We start from the raw sequence: 12,378 nt of genomic DNA on the forward strand, positions 1-12,378 counted from the left end.
TAACATGACAGATCAATATAACTCATGAACATAGACACAAAATGTGTAACAAAAATTAGCAATATATAAAAACTACCAATATATAAAAATTAGCAATATATAAAAAATTTACATCATAGCCAAATGGAATTTATTCCATGACTTGAACATAAATGTGAGTTTAGCAAAGTAACATGTTCAAGATAAATATGCAAAAGTCAATGCTGTTTTTGTATACCAGCAACAAACAATTGAAAATTAAAATCAATATCACTTAATATAGCACCAAAAACCCCATGAAATATTTAGTGGTAAGATTTAACAAAATGTGTGCAAGACCTGTATTGAGAAGCATTGCTGAGAAATATTAATGCAAGCTGAAATAAATAGAGAGATATACCACGTTAATGGAGTGCCAAGACTCAAGATTATCACTATATAAGTTTCTCTCAAATAATCTATACATTCAATGTAAACCCAATCAAAATCCTTGCAGCCTTTTGTTTCTGTAATAGAAATTGGCAAGCTGACTTTAAAATTTATATGGAAAAGAAAAGGGACTATAATAACCTAACAATTTTATAAAGGACAAAGAATATTGGAAGACTCTTATTACCTGATTTCAAGATGTGTATGATAACTATGGTAATCAGGACAGTATGATATTGGACAGTGTGAGATGGTCTCCCCTCTTCTCCTTTCAGCTGTCCCTCTCCTGATCTCATCTGTGATCCCACAACAAACAGCTGTCCCTGGCAGACTGACAACCTAGCCTGGGCCTTTTCTCCTGTGCCCCAGCCTGCGGCTGCCCTTGCCTAGGAGAAGGACACTAGTCTCAGGATACCAGAGTTTTGACTACCACAGAAACATCCTGAGCATCAATGTCCCATGGCAGTGGTTGACCTTTGAAATGAAACTTCACTGCATACCCCAGCTGGCCCTGAACCACCGTTTTTCTTTTTTTTTTTAAATCACAGAAAGCAACACTGAGGAGGAAGGTGCCCACAATCCTTTCTCGGGAATATTGCGTCCTGCTCCATGGTGCCGTGTTATTTCTCCTGTACCGACTGCAACATTCCTATCCTTTTGATGTAAATAAGAGTTTTGAGGGTACTTCTTATGAATCCTAAAGTGGTGGCCAGAATATCATTGCCCACTTTGGGGCATTTTGGAGGGCAGCTTTGATTGTTGGAATGATTGGCAGGGGCTACTGGCATTTGGGGACTGAGTGTTATAGTGAGGCAAATGACTTTTTCCAGAGTCTTAAATAAACTGGATTTTCCATACATGTCACTCCCTGTAAACTGAGAGAGGCTTGTAAATGGTACTTCATCTGGGAACTTACAAAGACTTTTTGACTGCTTTGGCAATCACATCACTGCAGAGCATTCCATTCTTGGATTCCACTCTCACACAACATACCAGTATCAGTTTGCTTTGTAGCTCCGCATGCCTTGGGGAAACAATGAGGGGAATCCAACTTACCTACCAAAGGGATTGTTTCCAGGGTAAGCTGTTAATTGATGGGGAAAATCAAGTGGGAGATGTTGATAGTGTGATCTCTCATGAGTTGGTGAACACACCAGCTATGCCTGTTGCTGTTATTTCACTGAACTTCTCTTCGCAGGTGTATCTCCCTCACCAGGTTTTCAGGTCCTTTCTGGATGGTTGGAATCATATCCGGTAGATCGCTGTGACTTCAGGATAGAACAGAGTACATGACAGTCAGAAGGAGGGCAGAGAACCATTGTGGAATTGTAGTGATTTATGAAGGGTTGGATGGCCAAACCCTGCATCACAGTGATGAGCCACATGGATGTCAGTCTGTAGAGGGTGGGAGGGGAACACCACAGCACTCTGCCTTAGAACCCATGCCGCAGAGTGAGACCAACCTGCAGTATTGATCTCTGTTATGCCCTTTAAGGGTCCCAGATGTAAGCACTCTATTGGTTCGGGCTCCTCCGTGTGTGTGTGTGTGTGTGTGTGTGTGTGTGTGTGTGTGTAGAAAGAGAGAGAGAAAGAGAGAGAGAGAGATTGTTGAAATTGATGTTGAGGAACTGGCTCATGCAACTGTGGGGGCTGGCAAATCCAAATTATGTAAGGCAGGACATCATTCTAGACACCCAGGTAAGGTAGCTCAAATCCACAGACAGTCTGCAGGCAGAATATTTTCTTCACTGGGGAAACCCCGTCTTTTTTCTCTTTAAGGCCTTGAAGTTATTGGATGAGGCCCACCCACATCATGGAGTGTAATTTGCTTTACTCAAAGTCTACTGATTTTAATGTTAGTCTCATTTAAAATTACCTGCATAGAGATACCTAGCTCTGGTGTTTGAACAAATACCTGTGTACTCTCGCCCAGTCAAGTTGACAAATAAAGTTTACCATCACAGCCAATTAATACAAATCCCAGTAACCACGAAGGTTTATCTTAGAAAGGCAGCTGACTTCCTACTTAAATTTTTGCATTAACCTTTTTTGCCCAACCCAAGCCACCAATTCAGGCTCAGCATAGCTTTGGCCAGTAAGCTGAAGCTGATGTGAAGGCCTTTCATGGCTAAGTCAGCATCAGGATAGTTAGGGGGCACATGCAAGTACATGATTATATCCCTGGAAACCTAACATTTACCGTTTTAAGTGCACCCACAGCAGGACATACATTAGTCAGGCAGGAACTTGCAAAGGCCCCCAGGGTGGCCTCCCACTGTGGGACCTTTCCCTCTAGGGTTCCCTGTGCATTCCAAACAAGTCATTTGTGTCCTTGGTTTCAGAGGGACTGACAGAAGGCAGTCAGTCCAGGTTCTGTTAACCATTGACACCAGTTCTTCCTCTTTACAAACCTGGATGACATCTGTAGGTGTTCTGCGTGGGACGTTCAGGAGCTGGGTTGCCCCTGCTGTCCCTTCCCTAGTTGCAGCTCTGTCCGATGTGATTGTGTGCTCAGCAGTCAGTGTGATTTCAATATACTTACAGTAGCTTGGGATGGCTGAATGGGGAGCGTTTTTTCAGGAAAAAGGGAAAGTTTTCAGGAACCATTTTGAAAAACAGAGATCATTAATGTCCCCTCTCTCTGGTTTGACTCTTTCCAGGTGTCAGGTTTCATGTTTTCTTCATTGTTAGAAAATCAGTGTGTGCCATTCTGTAATCAAAACTTTCCATTTCTTTTATTATCATCGATTCTCCTCTAGACCTTTTGTCTGAAGTGGTCATATGCAAGCAGAACAAAATAATTTTCATAGAAGTTTTTTTTTGAGCCAGGGTCTTGCTTCATTGCCCAGGCTGGAGTGCTGTGGTGCAATCATGGCTCTCTGTAGTCTCTACCTCCTGGGCTCAAGGGATCCTCATGCCTCAGCTCCCAAAGCAGTAGAATTACAGGTATGAGCCACTGTGCCCAGCCCAGAAAAAACAATTTAATAAACAACCAGTAGTACTCATCATGTTCTGAAATTGATTGGGATGAAAATTTATATTTTAAAACAAATTTAAATGGGTTTGCATAACTTCTTATCCCTTTTGTCTGTGTCATTTATTTAGTGAGCAGGCTGGAAAAGTTCAATGCTTTGCTGGCGACAGCTGTATTGAATGGCCAAAGTGCCTTACCAAGATGTGTGCACCAGGAGAAAGGTTAGGGAAGCAGAGCCAGGCTATCAGTCCTTTGTTATGTAGGGGCCATGGGCCTTGGCCCTTTAAAGGTTCACTGGAAATCCCTGACATGAGGTAGATTAATAGGAGAAAAGGCATACAAATTTATTTAATATGTATGTATGGGAGCCTTCAGAATTAAGATCCAAAAATATAGGGGACATTGTCCATTTTCATGCTTAGTTTCAACAAAGTATGGACAGCCAGGCAGAAATATGATTGGAAAAACAGGGTATGATCTAATGCAAATAGATTGAGTGGGGAAACCCAGCAAGACCCGTCTGTCTGGATTCTTCTAGGCCTTTCTGAGCAGCATTCCTTCCTTCTGGGTGTGGGGGGCAGCACCCTCTCTGGAATGGGTGTCTTATGACTTATAGTTGAACAAGGTAAGACAGGTAATTTCTTTATGGCCTGTTTTTTACACAGAAAAACAGAGGGAAAATTAGAATCATATTTTTAGGCTTGATGACTAGCTTGGAGAAAAGGGCTTCTGGTTTCTAAAACCCACTTTGGGGAAGAGGGATCCTAGTTTCTATGGCTAGCCTCAAGAGAGAATGGGACTGAGAGATAAGAGGGCAGGATAAGGTCACAGAAAAACTTTTACTTCCGAGGCTGCTTCTGAGGCCTCCATTCTGGGATATTGTTTTCTGAGCCACAACACTTGTAAACTGCAATTAGTCTAGAAAGTGGAACCCGTCCTGACACAGTGGCTCATTCCTGTAATCCCAGCAATTTGGGAGGCCGAGGCAGGATGATCCCTTGCGGCCAGGAGTTTGAGACCAGCCTGGCCAACATAGTGAGACCCCGTCTCTACAAACACACACACACACACACACACACACACACACACACACCAGCTGGGCATGGCGGTTTGTGCCTGTAGTCCCAGCTACTTGGGAGGCTGAGGTGGGAGGATAACTGAAAGGGTGGTGGACACCACAGTGAGCTATTATTGCACCACTGCACTCCAGCCTGGGTGACAGAGTGAGGCCCTGTCAAAAGAAGAAGAGAAGGAGAAGGAAGGAAAGAAGGAAAGAAGAAAGAAAAAAAGAAAGAAAGAAAGAGAAAGAGGAGGAAGGAGGAAGGAGCAAACAAAAAAGAAAGGGGAACCCCAAGTCAATACCAGTGACATATTCCCTAGAGGAGATCTAGAGACTGATCTGTCAGGAGTGCATGGAGGAGTCACTCTCTGTGATATATTCTCCCCTTCCCTTCAGTTTTGGCAGGAATAACAAATGAGGAATGTAATTAGCCTTTGCATCAGAAACAAAGCTGATAAGCCCCTAGATTGTAAATGGTCCCATCAGAGAATAAGCCCTTTTCCATGGGCAACTGCAAGTGACCCAGATGGCCCAGCAAGCAACCTTGATGTTTCTATTGTTGAAGTCCTTACAGAGGGGTTTCTTAAATCTGTAAAAGTCAGCCACACGTGGTGGCTCATGCCTGTAATCCCAGCATTTTGGGAGGCCGAAGCAGGAGGATTTCTTGAGCACAGCAGTTTGAGACCAACCTGGGCAACACAGGGAGACCCCATCTCTATCAAAAATTAAAAAAATAAAAATAAAAAATTTTAATTCTGTAAAAGTTACAGAGTCAGAGTCCTGTGTATTGAGCCTGTGCCTGCTTCAGGTTCTGCACAGCTCCTACTGAGGCTGAAATAGCCCATAGCAGACAATATCAATTTCGGCTTACAGTGAGGTCCAGGCCATTAAGATCTATGAATTCAGCATATGAAAAAACAAAACAAAACAAAGAGACTTTTCTTTGGCAGCAGCAAAAAGAAGAAGCTGAAAACCAGACAGCCTTGTTCCAAGCCAAAGTAACAAGCAAAACTATGCTAAGCCCAATTTTCTTGTCAGCCTTAGAATTTAATGGACTCATTCAAAAATGTGCACACCTGGCTGACAAATCATCACTCTCTAAGGGTCAGATATCTGATTTCATTAGAGTTCATTAACGATTGAAAACCACTTCAAAAGTGCACCTCCACCTGGAAGTTGCCTATCTTTTCATGTTGCCTTCCTTGTTCCAAAGGCAACCATCAGAGCAAAAATCCTCAGTTATGGAGATTCGTTTTCTTTGTAACATTCAAAGCTAAATTTGACTTTAAATTCCAATATCCTCACCTGAGTCAAAAAGCAAGAAAGTTGTATCCCATTAAAATCTTTTTCCCTTCCAGCTTTCCCTGAAGGGGATGGTCCCTCTAGCATTTATGACATTATAAGTATATAACATTTCACATCACTTTTATTATATATCTGGATGCGACAGCCATAAATAAAAAAGCCATTTTTAATTCCTTTTTTTTTTGGCTCTCATTGCAATTACAAGGTTAACATCATAGCTGTCAGGAGAGATTCTTTCTGGAAGGCTGGGAGGGGCTGCAGTAGCAGCAGCAAAGCTGAAGAAAAGACCGGAGGATTTTTTCCTTTTCCCTCTACTTGGTTTATCTAAGCTTTGCTCCAGCGCAGGGAACTGATTTAATTTTTTTCCCTTCCACTTGGAGGAGAGAGAAGCCCAAATTTCTAACATTTTTCGCCACCCCAAAATTACTTTTGTGCATTCCCAGGCCCTTTCTTCTATTTGGAGGAAAGGAAAAACTTCACCTGGCTGTGTTCCCACCCCCCAATCTCCAGCATGGCGAAAGACGCCAAGGAATGCAGTGATTCAGGTCTCCCAGAGTTGCATGTGTTCTTTTGAAAATCTATAAGTAACATTTACCTCTCACAAGAGACAACAGCTAGCTGCTGTTTCACAGTATGCATAAGGCCATAATCACCTGAGCGCCTTCATCATCCCCTACTCCTTCAGTCTTTCTTTACTCAAACGAGGCTTTCACCATATTTTAGTGAGTCAGGCTTATTCTGGCAAATCCCACCACTGTGACAACGGTGTCAGGGGTCCCCAAGACCACTCCCATTTTCGATTATTTGCTGGGAGGACTCAAAGGACTCACAGTCAGCATATAGCTGGACTCATGGTGGTGAAGATTTATTACATGAAAGTATACAGCAAACTTAGCAAAGAAAAGGTGTATGGGCCAATGGCCTGAGGAAAGCAGCCCAAGTTTCTAGGAGTTCTTTTCTAGGAGAGTCACAGAATTCATTCCCCCAGCAATGAATTGTGACATGTGTGATGTGACATATTTTCTACCAGGGCAGCTCATTAGATAGTCAGTGTCCAAGACTTTTACTGGATGCTGGTCATGTAGGCACCCTCTGATTAGCGTGTGCTAAGATGCCAGACTTCATGAATGAAAGCACCAGGCCGGGTACGGTGGCTCACGCCTGTAATCCCAGCACTTCGAAAGGCCGAGGCAAGCGGATCGCTTGAGCTCAGGAGTATGAAACCAGCCTGGGCAACATGATGAAACCCCATCTCTACAAAAGGTACAAAAGTTAGCTGGGCATGATAGTGTGTCTATAGTCCCAGTTGCTCAGGAGGCTGAGGCAGGAGGATCACTAGAACCCAGGAGGTTGAGGCTACAGTGAGCCAAGATTGCATTTGTTCTTTGAAAAGTGTAATACAAGTTAGAGGCCACACAAAAATGAAAAGGATGCTATGAATAACTCTACACATATACATTCAGCAGCTTAGATGACAATGGAACAATTCCTTGAAAGACACAAACTACCGAAGCTCACTCAAAAATAAACATAATCTGAATAGATGTATACCCATCAAAAGATGGAATTGACAGTTGGAATATTTACCAAATCATCTTAAAAGATCAGCATTGTTCTGACACCAAAATCAGACGAAGACAGCTTAAAAAATATAATCTAATCTCCCCTATGAACATAGATGCAGAAAATTCTCAACAAAATATTAGCAAACAAATATTTTGTTAATATTGAATCCAATAATATATAAAAAGAATAATGCACCACAACCAAGTGGGGTTTGTCCTGAGAATACAAAACTGGTTCAATACTCAAAAAATAATCAATGCAATTCAGCATACTAACATACCGAAAAAATAAAAATAAAAAACCCAAACCCCAACCACATGGTCAAACAATTGATACAGAAAAAGCCTTTGACAAATTCAACAGCCACTCATGATTACAGACAACAATACCAAACACTTAGCAAACCAGGAGTAGAAGGAGCTTGCTTAACTTGATATGGAGCAACTAAAAACAAATCCTACACCTTACATTATACTTAATAAAGACTAACTGCTTTCTCCATAACATCAGGAAGCAAGCAAGGTTGCTAACTCTCACCCCTGCTATTCAGTATTGTACTAGAAGTTCCAACCAGTTTAAAAAGGCAAGGAAAGGAAATGAATGGTGTACAGATTGGAAAGGAGGGTCTACAACTACTCCAACTCACAGATGTTACGATTATCTTGTTGGAAATTTTGCTGAATTTATAAAAAATATTTGTAGAATGAACAAGGGAGTTAAGCAACATTGCAGGATACATGTTCAACAAAGAAATCAAAGCACTTCTATAGACTACTAATGAACTTCCAGGAACAAACATTTTAAAAAATACACAATATGATTTACAATAGCTGCTCCTCAAAATCTGACAAAACATGTGCAGGAGTCACATGCTGAAAACCATCAGAAGCGAATGAAAGAAATAAAAGAAGAACTAAATAAAGAGAGGGACATACTGTACTCATAGATTGGTAAACTCAATATAGGAATGATGTCCCCAAATTGATGTATAGATTTAATGCAATTCCAATCAAATTCCCAGCAGGAATTTTTTTGTAGATACAGACTAACTGATTCTGAAATTTATGAGGAAAGGCAAAGGAACTAGAACCATCAAAATAACTTTGAAAAAGAACAAAATTTAAAAAATTATTATAATACTAGAACAATCTTGACAGTGTCATACATAGCCCAAAGATAAAAGCACCTTTGTAAAAAAAGAAAAATCAATTGATCTTATTTTTGTAGGCAATTCAAAAGAAAGGGGATGGTCTTTTCAACAAACGGTGTTGTAAAAATTGGGCATTTGGGATATTTATCATTGAAGAATGAAAATTTATGTTCACACAAAAATTCATGCACAAATGTTTATGGCACAAATGTTCACAATTACACCAAATTAGAAATAACCCAAATGTCCTTCAATGAGTGAATGGATAAAGAAAATCTGCTACACTCATACAATAGAATATTATTCTGAAAAAAAGAACTATTGATATATTCAACAACTTGAATTAAACTCAAAGACAGTATGCTGAGTGAAGAAGCCAGTCTCAAAAGACTACAGGCTGTATTATTCCATTTCTATGATATCCTGGAAAAGACAATAGTATAGTGACAGAGAACAGATCAGTGAGTGCCAGGGCTTAGGGTTGGGAGAAGGAAATGACTATACAAGAGCAGCACAAAGAACCCAGGAAGTTCTTTTGGGGTGATGCATATGTTCTGGATACTGACTGTGATGGTGGTTATATCTATCTATACATGTGTTCAGATTCATAGAACTATACCTCAAGTGTCCATTTTACTGTAAAATTTCAAAAATTAAGAAAATTTGCCCACCAGGCAAGTTAGAATCCTTGCTGTCTGTAAAGCTGTTATAATATAGGCATACGTATGCCTAAACACTATTGCTTTTGCTTTTGAGCCATGTAGAAAGGGAATCACATAGCATATCCTCTTTTGTATTTGACTTATTTCACCTAATGTTATGTCTCTGTATGGTCTAGCTCATTCCTTCTCATAGCTGTGCATTAATTCATAGTGTGAATCTGGCAGAATTTATTTATGTGACTTCTTATTGGTGTGTAATTGGGTTATTTCCAGTTTTTAGCTATTACAATTAGGGTTACTCTATGAACATCATTGCATGTACAAGAATTCTCATCACAGGTCTGGATGGTCAAAAAGTAAATCAAACACTAAAAAGTAAATAAAAACGCTAAAAAGTAATCAAACACTAAAAGTAAATAAAAAGTTAATCAAACGCAAAATTAACGATCCAATAGGAGAATGACTGAATAAACTATGGCTACAATAAATGATGGCATATCATCCAAATCACGTCAGAACAGGTGAGTCATTATTTGGATATATTACCCAAGTGTTAACCTGGTGGCTGTTGTGATGATGATGCATGGCTCTAATGACTGCATGTGGGTCTCAATGACTCACAGTGAGCTCACTGGGCTCATCTATAGGTTCCCCATGGGCAGGGGTGAGGACAAAGAGGAAGAAACAGTGACACAGTGGCTGGCCACCCCAGAACACTATAGAGACAACCTCACCTGGTCCCCAGCCCATGGTTCTTGCTCACTGCCTCAGAAATTGCCCCACCTGACTGCCCTGAGCACTTCCAGGAAGGCAGCCCCTGGCTTTCCCTGAGGTGGCCTCATCCATCCTTCCCCACCAACCTTGACCCACTCTTCCTCCTCTTGGGGCAAATCTGCTTTCTCAACGCCTCAGCTCCCTTCCATTCACTAGCATCTCCTGCATGTTGGGGCTGAATGATGCCCATTGCACAGGTGAGGAGACTGAGGTAGGTAGAGGGAAGCAGCTGGGCCTGCAGCTGCACAGCAGGTCAGTGGATCTGTGCTGGGTGGGCCGTGCCTCACCCTATAGCTGTGCACCCTCTCAAGCTGTACAGAGATTGTCTGCTGCCTCCTTTTCCGAGGGATCCTTCCAGCCCGTGTCTCCCCCCAGACCACCAGGTCTGGAGCTTCTAGACCCGGAGCTCAGGCCCTGGGAGAGGACTGGGTGGAGGCAGAGCCAGCAGTTGGCCAGGATCTGGCTAGGAGGTTGGTGGCCTTTCCCTGAGTCCCAGGCTCTGTTGGGGCCTGTCCCCAGTGCCTTCAGGATTCAGGCCGGTGCCCTCAGGACTAGCCAACCTATAGCCTGATCTGCCCTGGGCACAGGCCTCTGAGCCAGTGCATCTTGTAGAAGAAAGCATATGATGCGATCATTAAATAAGAAAAGGAAGATGAAATTATATGAGAATTTTCCTTTAGCCATGGAAATGAGCTTCTGGTACAAGGAAAGGGAGTAGGAAGGAGTGAAAAGCCATCTGCAGATGACCCTGAACAGCACTAAAACCTGGCCCTCGGCTGCCCCTACCTGTCCACATGCAGAGAGGGAGGCTCTAAGGGACACCCAGCCTGGAGTTCATGCACCCTGACGCCTCTGACCCCACCAGGCATGAATGTTTTTTGTTTGTTTGTTTGTTTGTTTGTTTTGAAACAGAGTCTCACTCTGTCACCCAGGCTGGAGTGCAGTGATGCGATCTCAGCTCACTGCAACCTCCACCTCCTGGGTTCAAGTGATTCTCCTGCCTCAGCCTCCCCAGTAGCTGGAATTACAGGCCACCACGCCTGGCTACTTTTTTTTTTATTTTTTATTTTTAGTAGAGACGAGGTTTCACAGTGTTGGCCAGGGTGATCTCGATCTTCTGACCTCGTAATCCACCCACCTCGGCCTCCCAAAGTGCTAGGATTACAAGCCTCAGGCTGGCCAGGAGTGAATGTTTAAGACTGTTCTTCTGTCTTCTCTGAGGTTTTCCCAGTCTTGGAGATGAGATGCCCCCTGCTGGCAAAGGTGGGTATCACTGCAACATGGATGCACTGTGTCTAGAGACACCAAGACCTTACCGTGGGACCACAGGCTTCAGTCAGGCTTCCCTGACTGAAAGAAAAAGGTCACTTTGACTTAGCAGGAAGCTCAGGTTTGGACTTGGTCTCACCCTGGAGGTGAGACACGGAGAAGAGGAAGTGGAGGAGTTGTAGGATGTGGGTGGGTGACAGCAGGGCTAAGGGCTGAGGACCTAGAGAGCAGGGGCCACTGTGAGATTAAGATGCTGTCTCTGGCCAAGCGTGGTAGCTCATGCCTGTAATCCCAGCACTTTGGGAAGCCAAGGGTGGGTGGACCACTTGAGGTCAGGAGTTCAAGACCAGCCCGGCCATCATGGCAAAACCCTCTCTCTACTAAAAATACAAAAATTAGCCAGGTGTGGTGGCACATGCCTGTAATCTCACCTACTCAGGAGACTGAGGCAGGAGAATCGCTTGAACCCAGGAGGTGCAGGTTTGAACCAAGATCACACCACTACACTCCAGAGTGGGCAACAGAGTGAGACTGTCTCAAAAAAAAAAAAAGAAAAAAAGAAAAAAGATGCTAGCCCTGGTCACAAGGAGGAGGAGGAGGAAGAGGAGAACTGGGAAAACCTCTGCAAAGGACTGTGCTCGGAGCTGGGGCTGATGAGAATACAGAAGGCCCTCACCTGTGAATGGGTGATAGAAGTAGAGTTGACAGTCGCGGAGTTGGGTGAGAAAAGCATGATTCACGTTAGGTGGTCAGCCAGTGTCTGGTACAGAATCACGGTGAGGTGAATGCTGATAGTATTCGTATGGATGGTTTTATTAGTCAGAGTTCTCCAGAGAAATAGAACCAATAGGATATCTAGCTATAGATATATAAGAGGAGACTTGTTATGGGAACTGGCTCACGTGACTGTAGAGGCTGAGAAGTCCCGCCATCTCCGTCTGCAAGCTGGAGAGCCAAGAAGGTGGATGGTGTGATTCAGTCTGAGTCTAAAGGCCCGAGAACCAGCAGAGCCAGAGGCATAATTCGTGGAGTCTGAAGGCTTGAAAACCTGGAGTTCTGATGTCCAAAGGCAGGAGAAGACGGGGCATCCCAACTCCAGAAGACAGCAAATTCCCCTTTCCTCCGCCTTCTTCTTGTACCTGTGCCCTCGAGGGATCGGACAATGCCCACCCAAGCCGATCTTCCTCCCTTGGTTCACTGATTCAAAGGC

The sequence above is a fragment of the Nomascus leucogenys genome, chromosome X, assembly GCF_006542625.1.
Source record: "Nomascus leucogenys isolate Asia chromosome X, Asia_NLE_v1, whole genome shotgun sequence".
NCBI classification, from domain to species: Eukaryota; Metazoa; Chordata; class Mammalia; order Primates; family Hylobatidae; genus Nomascus; species Nomascus leucogenys.